The sequence below is a fragment of the Xiphophorus couchianus genome, chromosome 4, assembly GCF_001444195.1.
Source record: "Xiphophorus couchianus chromosome 4, X_couchianus-1.0, whole genome shotgun sequence".
Classification (NCBI taxonomy): domain Eukaryota; kingdom Metazoa; phylum Chordata; class Actinopteri; order Cyprinodontiformes; family Poeciliidae; genus Xiphophorus; species Xiphophorus couchianus.
This window is the reverse complement of record NC_040231.1, coordinates 31,457,278-31,469,803: the sequence shown is the minus strand read 5'-3', so window position 1 is coordinate 31,469,803 and position 12,526 is coordinate 31,457,278. Positions and strand designations below refer to the sequence as shown.

At 39.8% G+C, this 12,526-nt stretch overlaps 1 long non-coding RNA gene across 1 annotated transcript in view; it reads right to left on the bottom strand.

Moving 5' to 3' along the window:
• Window positions 1–202: 202 nt before the first annotated feature.
• Window positions 203–12,526, bottom strand: part of LOC114142444 (uncharacterized) — a 15,012-nt gene continuing 2,688 nt past the window's right edge. The window contains exons 3-7 of the long non-coding RNA XR_003595013.1: window positions 9,918–10,003; window positions 9,676–9,745; window positions 9,420–9,586; window positions 417–502; window positions 203–242 (exon numbers count right to left, since the gene is read on the bottom strand). This is a non-coding gene — a long non-coding RNA (uncharacterized LOC114142444). The remainder of the gene's footprint in view (window positions 243–416; window positions 503–9,419; window positions 9,587–9,675; window positions 9,746–9,917; window positions 10,004–12,526) is intronic.

Here is a 12,526-nt window from a genome sequence, read left to right as displayed (position 1 = left end):
CAGCAGGATTTCCAGCGTCTCCTCAGTCCTCTGTGTCTTCTCTCTCCTCATTGGTCCAGTCTTGTCTTGTCTCGCTGATCCTGGAGAATCAACACATAATCAGACACACATTCAGTCTAAATAACAGATGACTGAAGGAGACTTTCTGATCAAGTCATCATCATGTCCTCACCTTTTCCACAATCTCTTCCAACCAGTAGAACAGCAGGTGGAGCAGGTCTTCTGCTTTAATTGTTGGTCAACTCAAGTCATGTGACATGAGTTGACGGAGAAATGAAAAAAAAAGAAAAGACAAAAGAGTTAAAAAGGAAAATAATCACAGACAGCAAACAGAACCAGTTTCTAACTTTCAGCTCAACTCTGTGCAGCTCCATCTGAAATGTTTCGTTATGTTTTGTAGATAGAAATGTTCTTACTTTTTTTGACCAACTGGGTTCTCTTATCTTCCTCCACCTGACTGGTGGTGTTGAAGGTGGAGGATTCCAGGCTCAGGAGATCCAACCTGGGATGATCAGAACATCAGAGATCTGAGCAGTCTGGACCTGGGATCAGAAACTAGTGTCAGTATTTTTTAAAGTCTATTCTCTTTTTGGGATCTTTCTGTGTTGTAACACATGAATAAGGCCACATGAACTATTTGTTTTATGAGATTAATAGTTTATCTTTACTCCACATCCTCTCTATTTCCTTCCCTCCGATCCTGTTCTCTACTTTCCCTCTGGATAAAAGCTCTTAATTAAATCTCTCAATCATAAATTCTGTCTTCCAAATTTTTATTGACTTGCTGCTTTCATTTGGTCTCTAATACAAAATATTATCAGGCAAACTTTCCTCACTTAATGTAAATTTAACTCTATATGGAGGAACACTTTCTACTAATAGTGTATTTCTTTCTATATTTATTTATTAAAGCTGATGGTCACCAATGCCAGCAGGAGGCCAGCAATATTATGTGTTGTTGAATGCAAAAACTTACAAGCAGGAACCACATGGACAACGATGAAAGAATCCAGCGATGAGCAGCTAAAACCTGAAAGAGTAGAACTGGGAGAGTGGATTAGTGGAGGAACAGGTGAGAACAATTAACTATATTAGAGAGCACCGTGTGGGGAAGCACCGCTACTACACCCTGAAACATGGGAGAGTAGAGAGGAAAACAGAGACAGAAGCACAGAGAGAATCTTGGAAGAAGCAGTCTCACTGCGAGCTGCTCTGTCTGGGACTGATACTTACTTTTGCCTTAACCTGAAAGGTGACTGCAGCTCCTGGTGGTCCTCAGAATATGTCTATGGTGGTCCAAGTCACTGGACCAAGCCTTAACCAAATATTTATCTCTGTCTTTTCTTTTATCCTTAAAGATTTTAATTTGTACTCCGCGTGTTGTTTTAATTCCTCTACATTTTAATTTGTCCACCATGACATCATATTAGTCCTAAAAGATTAAAATTCCTCACTACTTGAAAGATTTCATTTGTCCACAGAAGCGTTGTCTTCGTCCTTAGAGAGATGAATTTGTCCCGCAAAGCGTTGTCTCTTCTCGGTCCTAAGAGATTTTAGGTTTGACACCCAGCAGCATTACCAACCTTTAAAACCATTATCACCCGAGTTTAAATGTTTTGCTCAACGACATTTTAACATGTGGACTTGAAGGTTTAGGAATCCAGCCGCCAAATGATTGATCCGTGGATCAACGGTTCATATCCGGGATCCAAAGGTCCTGCCTATTTCTCTCTTCCTCTTGACATCTTTGAACATTTGAATTAACTTCCGTTTTTACTGTCGCTGCCGTTGTTATTTCATACGTAAATTCGCGTCATTTCGTGTGGATTTTATAATGTCCAGACCAGAATGGTTATAACTTTAAAACTGCTGTTTCGATCCGTTTATACCGATTATAACCGATTATATTGTGTCTCCATTTGTGTTTTTTCATGTCTTAAAAATTAGAAGTGTCAGAAACGTTATTTAAATTTTAAAGAGTTTAATTTGCAGCAGTGATGTCTCAATTGTATTGATTCTAGTGTCCCGAGCCGCGTTGTCTTAATCGTTTTGAGGTTTGATTTTTACCCAGCAAGATTGTTTTAGATTTAGTATTAATCATTGTCTCATTCCTTTTAGCATTTATCTTTTACGCACCAGCCATGTCCGACTCCTTTTAGTGTTTTTTGTTCAGCAATATGGTCTTGTTTGTCGTAAATTTAAATTAGCCTCCTCCAGCATTTAGTCATTAATTGATTAACAGCAAAAAAGTCAGCATTGCCTGTCCTGCTAGAATCCTTAACATCTAAAATAAAAAAATCTAGCAGCGGGATAAAGAAAAGCCCCGGCGCAAGTCGCTACCTAAGGCATCCTCGGTCCTGCTAGTATCCTTAACATCTAAAATCTAGCAGCGGGATAAAGAAAAGCCCCGGCGCATGTCGCTACCTAAGGCATCCTCGGTCCCGCTAGTATCCTTAACATCTAAAATCTAGCAGCGGGATAAAGAAAAGCCCCGGCGCAAGTCGCTACCTAAGGCATCCTCGGTCCTGCTAGAAAGCCATCGGCTTTAACAAAAACAACAGAGAAATGATGATATACCAATGGGACTTCTCAGGTAGGTCTTCAGTTTTTCAAGATCCCAATCTAATCAGAGTCACTTGACAAGTCGTAGTGAGGTCTAAACCACGCTTGTCTGAAACTCTCTCTTACTCTAATTCCGTCTGGTCCAATCCCAGCTGTTGATGGTATTGGTTCCTCTTCTGTGTCCTCTTCAGACTCCACCCAGATACAGTCTTCAGGGGATGACAAACTTGAATCATTGCCATGTGCTGATGGTGAGAGACCAAGAACAGGGAAAGACAGAATGGGATCCTCAAATGCCAATGTAGGTGAAGGACTGAAGACACAGGCTGGCAAAATTAGATCCTCAAAAATTGGTTCCAATGGTGAGGGACTAAAGACAGTGGGTGACAGAAAAGGATCCTCGGGCAAAATGTACTGTGAGGGACCGATGACAGGGGATGACAGAATGGGAAACTCTTCAGCAACACTGTGCCTAGTCTTCTTGCCAGGGGGCTCCTCTTCAGCATCACTGCCCTTTGTCCTCTTTCTGCAGGTGACAGATGTCACATGACCCGGTTCCTCTTCCAAACCTAGCCTTTGTGGAGGACTGATGGCAGGGAATAACAGAAGGTGTTCTTCATAAGGAATTGGTGAAGAACTGAAGACAGAGGGTGGCAAAATTGGATCCTCCAAAATTAGATCCAATGGTGAGGGACATAAGACAGTGGAGGACAGAAAAGGCTCCTCATGCATTATGTACTGTGAGGGGCTGATCTCAGGGGATGACCAATCAAGATCCTCATGTGCCAATATACATAAGGGACTGAGGAAAGGATGTGACCAAACAGAATCCTCATGCACCATGTATTGTGAGGGACTGGTGACAGGGGATGACAAAACGGGATCCTCTTCACCAACACTGTGCCTAGTCTTCTTGGTGGGGGACTCCTCTTCAGCATCACTGGCTTTTGTTCTCTTTCTGTTCATGCCAGTCATCACATGACCCGCGTCCTCTTCCAAACCTACCTGGTAAGGTTGAGAGGTCCCAATTTGTCTGGAGTCCTGTAGATGGAAAATGGGCTCTTGAGGCTGCTGAGCCATCCCGATGTCCCATGTGTATTTAAATTTTGGAGGGAGAACCTCAAGCAGCTCTAACACAGCGTAAGAACGGTCCACTGTCGGACTGGAGCTGGTAGTACAGTCATTACCAACCTCGTCTTCACTGGAGCTGCTAGTACAACTATAACTAGAGCTGCTGCTACTAGTACTGCTGCCACTAGAGCTGCTAGTACGGCTGCCACTGGACCTGCTAGTACGGCTGCCACTGGACCTGCTAGTACGGCTGCCACTGGACCTGCTAGTACCGCTGCCACTGGAGCTGCTAGTACGGCTGCCACTGGAGCTGCTAGTACCGTAGCCACTGGACCTGCTAGTACTGCTGCCACTGGAGCTGCTAGTACCGTAGCCACTGGAGCTGCTAGTACCGCTGCCACTGGAGCTGCTAGTACTGCTGCCACTGGACCTGCTAGTACTGGAGCTACTAGTATTCGAGCTGCTAGTACTGGAGCTGCTAGTACCGTAGCCACTGGAGCTGCTAGTACTGCTGCCACTGGAGCTGCTAGTACCGTAGCCACTGGAGCTGCTAGTACTGCTGCCACTGGAGCTGCTAGTACCGCTGCCACTGGACCTGCTAGTACCGCTGCCACTGGACCTGCTAGTACCGCTGCCACTGAACCTACTAGTACTGGAGCTACTAGTACTCGAGCTGCTAGTACTGGAGCTGCTAGTACTTTTATTACCAACCTTGTCTTCACTGGAGTTGGTAGTACTACTCACCGTGATTGGAGGTGAAGTCCTGTGTGACTCCTCTCCCTTGTCTTCAGAAACTGATGGGGAGTGAAATGTGAAATAGAATAAATAAACTAATCTTTAGTAACAACAAAACAGCAACAAAAAAAATCAACAACAACAACAACATATTTTTACATAAAAACAAGAACACATTAAAACTAATGATCAAACATTGTATGGACAACCTCCACTCTGAGAAACAAACTTTGGTACCAATCAATCATTAACAACAGCTAATCAAATTTAGACTTGTTGATAGTTCATCTTTAATCATAAACTCAACATAAATTGAAGAGCTGTAGACTGTGTTGAGGACTTTTTAATAGCTAATAAAACACCTTTAATCTTAGATTGTACCATTAGTGTGAATAAAATAAAACACTTCAACAAGTTACTCAGTTTACCCTTCTGTAACAACCCAAACTCACAAATCTTTGATGCTGCTCAACAGATATGTTTTATCTTTCTTAATAACCAAAATAAGATACACGATGCATTCATTACTATTAAACTTAAACTGTTACTTATATAATTTTAATATTTTATATATATTTTATAAGTATTACAAAGGTTTCAAAAATATGTCTCCATTAGCATTTTTAAATGACTAAAATGTTAATAGTGGTTAATCAAATTAAATCCCTTTGACCTCAACAACTTCTCAGACTCTCAGTAAAAGCTACTCGGACAACCAGTCAGTAAATCCTACGGTATGAATAAATTCCTTCATACTTCCACATATTGCCAACAGCAGAAATGTATGTCTATAAAACTCAGAGTTTAAGGACTGGGGACCTAAATAAACAGCCTTTCCCGAGTTTCCAGTAACAAGGGGCTCCTACAAAATAAAACTGTTTATCTGCTCTGATTTTTAAATCACAAAAATCCAATTAACTCACAAATATGTTTCATCCCAAAAATGCAAATTATACCTTCCTAAGCTATGTTTTTCAAAGAGTCACAATTTCCTAAATTGAACACCAAAGTCATCAAAATTTATTTTAATTTAAATGTTTCTTCTTCTTTTCAGATCAGTTCACCAATGTAGGAAAACTAAACACGCATATTGAAGTCTATCATTAGAAAAAAAATGTGTTTATATATTTTAAGTAATAAGCTTATTTATTGTATTCAGATCAGTGCATTCATGGAAAACAAACATGTTTGTCAGGGTGTATAAAAAAATTAGGTAAAGAACAATCTAGTTTTGCTTTTCTGTTTTAATCATTTTAAAAATGATTAAAAGTAATCTGATTAATCTTATTTTGTCTTCAAACAAAATAAGATCATCACCGTACGCATTCGTGACATTTCTAGAATTACAGCTAAATAATTTAGGGATACTATAGAAGGTACATGTTTCAAAAGTGTTTCTTTAATTTTTTTATGGAAGTCATTTTACCAATGTATCCTTGGTGACTAAATACATTTGTTTGGGCATTTTTCAAAAAATGGACAAAGAACCAACCAGTCATCCAAGAACTGGACACCAAAGTCATCAAAGCTGATTTTCACAAAGAAATCATTATTTTGTTTGTGAAAACCAGCTTTCACTGATGATCTCTATGACTAAACATGATTCATTGCCTAATGCGCACACACACACACACACACACACACAAAATGGAGTGGTAGGAGTTTGCACTGCAATGGCCCATCTCTGTCCTTGAGTCCTTGGTCAAGACACTTCTCCCACCTTTCCTGCTGGGTTTGGTCAGACGGGCCAATGGCCTGATATAACGGCTGTGGCTACAATCCATTAGCGTATCACCATGAACGTGTGCATGAATGCATATTACTGATATTATGTAAAGCGTCTTCCAGTGTCCTAATAAACCGGTTATTTCCATGGAAACCAAATATGTTTATGAGGGCATTTTTCAAAAAATAACATAGTAACGACCAAGAACCATCTATTTTTCTAAGAATTGGACATTTAACTTTTTTTTCAAACCAGCATAACATTTTATTCAAACACTAGTGTGTTAACATCACAGACATTTATTCACAAATTTCAGTAATCTAACACAGAAATTTTAAAAAATAAAATTAAATATTTAATATATTTCATTTAGCGTATCCATGGAAACTGATTGTTTATCACGCATTTTTCAAAAAATAACGGTCAAATTATAAGCTTAACATTAATTGAACTAATTTGACCATAATTAACTAAAAACATATATTTCCTAAATCACTACATCACAGTTGAACATTCCTGACATTTACAGCGAATTTCAGTCAAGAAAAAGGCTCATTAGATAAGAAGGATTTATGCTAGCAAAGTAATTATATTGTTTCTATATAGCAGTCGGAATTTCTTTAAAAACACACACAAACACAAAATAAACTAAACAACTCACTAATATCTTAGTAATAACTTGCTTTCGTTTATTAAAAATAGTAGAAGAACGACATTAACCTTCCGGGTGGTCACCCTGCTGGTGCTTGTCCTGACCAGGATCCATCTTTCGTAGGTTTTTCAACCGCAGGCTTCGTCAGCAAGTGCGTTTTCAGCAAAGTGCTTCTTCAGCGAGTTTTGCTAAGCAGACTTTCTCAACAAGTTCAAACCTTCCGGGGCTGTTAAGGCTCTTTCAGGCGTCTCCTTCAAAAGTCCAGTCGCAAAGGGGAAGAATTCCGACGGTCACGGCGATTTATAGGGTTGCTAACGCTAACGTCGTTTCCATGACTATCAGTGACGAACGCACGCGCTGCTGCGTGAGAGATATAATACAAGTATCGAGGTGTCTATGCTGCCACCTACTGGCCAACCAGTTTGAGTCCACAATGAAATCTTTAAAACTCACATTACTGGTGCGATATTCTAGTTCTGCTTTCATTCTTAACTATGTCAGTTTAGGTCCTTCAAATTGGAAAACTTCTCTCTGCCGATGTAAAATCGGACATATTCAATAATGTCGTGGCCCGATTATCACAGCCTGTTGAATGTGACAGGTAGCCAATCAGAAAGCGCGGTTATGTAAGAACGGAGGGGAATCAAAAACAGTTGACATGGCAACTGAGAGTCCGGTGGACATCGGAGGTTATATGTGGAAATGTTTATTATTATATGTAAAGGTCATTTTTATATATTTTTATTATATGTGGAAAAATGTATTCAGTTAAAAATGTTAACTACAAAAAAACATAACTCACCTCCAAGTTATAGTGCAGCAAATAGAGCGGCTGTTCCTGCCATCTTTTATCAACCGCCTTTTCTTTTTGTTATGTCTTTTATCCTTAAAATGAGGTCACAAACTAACACTGCTGCTTCTACATCGTCATCCGTGTTTGATTATTCTAAATTCATGTATGTTATGTTGGGAGTTTTACTGGATTTTCTCCTGGAATCGGTTTTGTGTGGTGGTGTGTTGCTCCTGCCGTGTGGCTGGACACACGAACCGATCGAACCTGTTGGACTTTTATCGGCTCTGTGGTCACAGAAGTTTGGAAAATCGTCCGACAATCCTTAAATCGTGCCGTGTGAACCAGACCTAAAACTCACAAGCTCTACTCCTCTCATCTCGTCTTGACCACTGCCCTAACGCTCTCTGACTCTGGTCGAGAGAGGAGATGACCTGAGGTCATGCCGTACCAGGCATATAGATGGATGTGAATCTGTCTATACAGACACAGAGAGAGATGTTTGTATCTTTCTCTTGGTGTATAAATATCTGTTTCAACTGTATCTTTTTTTTTTTTTTTAAGGTGGCCATGTTCCATGTTTTGTGACTTCTGTGGTCAACATCCAGGACAGTTCAAGTGTTCTGTTTTTCATGTGGGTAAAATGTTCAGTTCTTGGCACAAGGTGAAGAGCAAATTAAAGAAAGTATCAATTTTATGGAAACCAATGATGCCATTCTAGACTGTTTGTCTTTCCTGCTGAAATTTTCCTTCATTTGTTATAATTTTGCTTTGTTGTTAGTCCCAGTTCTGGATGATCTGAAGCAAAGACACGTCTTTAGTGGCAGTTATGAGCAGATGTGTCTAGTGCGGTTTTGTGTTCATGGGTTTGCTGCAATGTGACATTGATGAAAGGAAAGATGGACTACAAATACCATCAGACCTGTTCAACAGTCTCACTGGTAAACCGGATGTCATGTACCACCTACCTAACAAGGTTGTTTTTGTTGTTTTTCTTATTTATTTCATTAACATCTGGTTAATTTGTTGCCTGTTTGGCAGCTTTCAAAAATAATTTGTCAAAATAAAACAAAAATCAGCCATGTGTTAATAGTATGTCACTTTTTATTGCAACAATTTTTGATGACATAAAAATGTTCATTTCTAATATTTACATGTAAATACAATGAAGCATTACAACAGTTTTCAACAATAGTCATAACAGTTGGTAGTGACAATTGAACAGAGCAGGTTTCACAAGTTAACATCTGCCTTCACAGGCCAACATCCACATTTATGTTTTGTGATTCTGTATTTGAACTTAATAAAGTCCAAAGAGTTTTTATCCCAAAGTCCATGTTTTTTGGAATTGATCATTTGTTTGGGCTTTGGTATCTTGACAGTGTTTGAACAGGAAAGCGAGGTTTGGTCTGTCTCAAGGAAAATCCTAGCAGTCTGGTTTCTTCTTGTCGTCTGGTGCTTGTCCTTTTCGCTGAGCTGAACTTCACAGATTTCCTCTAACATTTCTGATGTCAGCTTTTCCACCCTGTGCACATAAAGGGCCTGAACACAGAAGCATGAAGCTCCGAAGCATAAATGACATCCAGGGTTGAAAGGCCATCCTGAATCTAGAAAACATTCAGAATAACCATCACTTTAATGATACTAAAAAGAGCATGATATTAAATGATGTTTTACAGTCACACATAAACATTAATATCTCTAATCTTGTTTCTTGTTTAGCACAGGTAATATTGCAAATCCACTAACTGGAGATTCACTAACTGGATAATTATTGTCTGCTGGCTACTGTCGATTCTTACCCTACATTCGCTTGTTTTAACTGCAACAAAACAGTAACTAAATTAACATAGTTGGCAAATGTTAGTTTGTTATTGAAGGACCTACTTCACATGATCTCTGTCTCTTTATGCTGTGTCCCGTCCTCAGTTGTCCCCCTGATGCATCAGGAAACATCTTCTCTGGATTTCCAGCAGGATTTCCAGCGTCTCCTCAGTCCTCTGTGTCTTCTCTCTCCTCATTGGTCCAGTCTTGTCTTGTCTCGCTGATGCTGGAGAATCAACACATAATCAGACACACATTCAGTCTAAATAACAGATGACTGAAGGAGACTTTCTGATCAAGTCATCATGTCCTCACCTTTTCCACAATCTCTTCCAACCAGTAGAACAGCAGGTGGAGCAGGTCTTCTGCTTTAATTGTTGGTCAACTCAAGTCGTGACATGAGTTGACGGAGAAATGAAAAAAAAAGAAAAGACAAAAGAGTTAAAAAGGAAAATAATCACAGACAGCAAACAGAACCAGTTTCTAACTTTCAGCTCAACTCTGTGCAGCTCCATCTGAAATGTTTCGTTATGTTTTGTAGATAGAAATGTTCTTACTTTTTTTGACCAACTGGGTTCTCTTATCTTCCTCCACCTGACTGGTGGTGTTGAAGGTGGAGGATTCCAGGCTCAGGAGATCCAACCTGGGATGATCAGAACATCAGAGATCTGAGCAGTCTGGACCTGGGATCAGAAACTAGTGTCAGTATTTTTTAAAGTCTATTCTCTTTTTGGGATCTTTCTGTGTTGTAACACATGAATAAGGCCACATGAACTATTTGTTTTATGAGATTAATAGTTTATCTTTACTCCACATCCTCTCTATTTCCTTCCCTCCGATCCTGTTCTCTACTTTCCCTCTGGATAAAAGCTCTTAATTAAATCTCAATCATAAATTCTGTCTTCCAAATTTTTATTGACTTGCTGCTTTAATTTGGTCTAATAACAAAATATTATCAGGCAAACTTTCCTCACTTAATGTAAATTTAACTCTATATGGAGGAACACTTTCTACTAATAGTGAATTTCTTTCTATATTTATTTATTAAAGCTGATGGTCACCAATGCCAGCAGGAGGCCAGCAATATTATGTGTTGTTGAATGCAAAAACTTACAAGCAGGAACCACATGGACAACGATGAAAGAATCCAGCGATGAGCAGCTAAAACCTGAAAGAGTAGAACTGGGAGAGTGGATTAGTGGAGGAACAGGTGAGAACAATTAACTATATAGAGAGCACCGTGTGGGGAAGCACCGCTACTACACCCTGAAACATGGGAGAGTAGAGAGGAAAACAGACAGAAGCACAGAGAGAATCTTGGAAGAAGCAGTCTCACTGCCAGCTGCTCTGTCTGGGACTGATACTTACTTTTGCCTTAACCTGAAAGGTGACTGCAGCTCCTGGTGGTCCTCAGAATATGTCTATGGTGGTCCAAGTCACTGGACCAAGCCTTAACCAAATATTTATCTCTGTCTTTTCTTTTATCCTTAAAGATTTTAATTTGTACTCCGCGTGTTGTTTTAATTCCTCTACATTTTAATTTGTCCACCATGACATCATATTAGTCCTAAAAGATTAAAATTCCTCACTACTTGAAAGATTTCATTTGTCCACAGAAGCGTTGTCTTCGTCCTTAGAGAGATGAATTTGTCCCGCAAAGCGTTGTCTCTTCTCGGTCCTAAGAGATTTTAGGTTTGACACCCAGCAGCATTACCAACCTTTAAAACCATTATCACCCGAGTTTAAATGTTTTGCTCAACGACATTTTAACATGTGGACTTGAAGGTTTAGGAATCCAGCCGCCAAATGATTGATCCGTGGATCAACGGTTCATATCCGGGATCCAAAGGTCCTGCCTATTTCTCTCTTCCTCTTGACATCTTTGAACATTTGAATTAACGTCCGTTTTTACTGTCGCTGCCGTTGTTATTTCATACGTAAATTCGCGTCATTTCGTGTGGATTTTATAATGTCCAGACCAGAATGGTTATAACTTTAAAACTGCTGTTTCGATCCGTTTATACCGATTATAACCGATTATTGTGTCTCCATTTGTGTTTTTCATGTCTTAAAAATTAGAAGTGTCAGAAACGTTATTTAAATTTTAAAGAGTTTAATTTGCAGCAGTGATGTCTCAATTGTATTGATTCTAGTGTCCCGAGCCGCGTTGTCTTAATCGTTTTGAGGTTTGATTTTTACCCAGCAAGATTGTTTTAGATTTAGTATTAATCATTGTCTCATTCCTTTTAGCATTTATCTTTTACGCACCAGCCATGTCCGACTCCTTTTAGTGTTTTTTGTTCAGCAATATGGTCTTGTTTGTCGTAAATTTAAATTAGCCTCCTCCAGCATTTAGTCATTAATTGATTAACAGCAAAAAAGTCAGCATTGCCTGTCCTGCTAGAATCCTTAACATCTAAAATAAAAAAATCTAGCAGCGGGATAAAGAAAAGCCCCGGCGCAAGTCGCTACCTAAGGCATCCTCGGTCCTGCTAGTATCCTTAACATCTAAAATCTAGCAGCGGGATAAAGAAAAGCCCCGGCGCAGTCGCTACCTAAGGCATCCTCGGTCCTGCTAGTATCCTTAACATCTAAAATCTAGCAGCGGGATAAAGAAAAGCCCCGGCGCAAGTCGCTACCTAAGGCATCCTCGGTCCTGCTAGAAAGCCATCGGCTTTAACAAAAACAACAGAGAAATGATGATATACCAATGGGACTTCTCAGGTAGGTCTTCAGTTTTTCAAGATCCCAATCTAATCAGAGTCACTTGACAAGTCGTAGTGAGGTCTAAACCACGCTTGTCTGAAACTCTCTCTTACTCTAATTCCGTCTGGTCCAATCCCAGCTGTTGATGGTATTGGTTCCTCTTCTGTGTCCTCTTCAGACTCCACCCAGATACAGTCTTCAGGGGATGACAACTTGAATCATTGCCATGTGCTGATGGTGAGAGACCAAGAACAGGGAAAGACAGAATGGGATCCTCAAATGCCAATGTAGGTGAAGGACTGAAGACACAGGCTGGCAAAATTAGATCCTCAAAAATTGGTTCCAATGGTGAGGGACTAAAGACAGTGGGTGACAGAAAAGGATCCTCGGGCAAAATGTACTGTGAGGGACCGATGACAGGGGATGACAGAATGGGGGAAACTCTTCAGCAACACTGTGC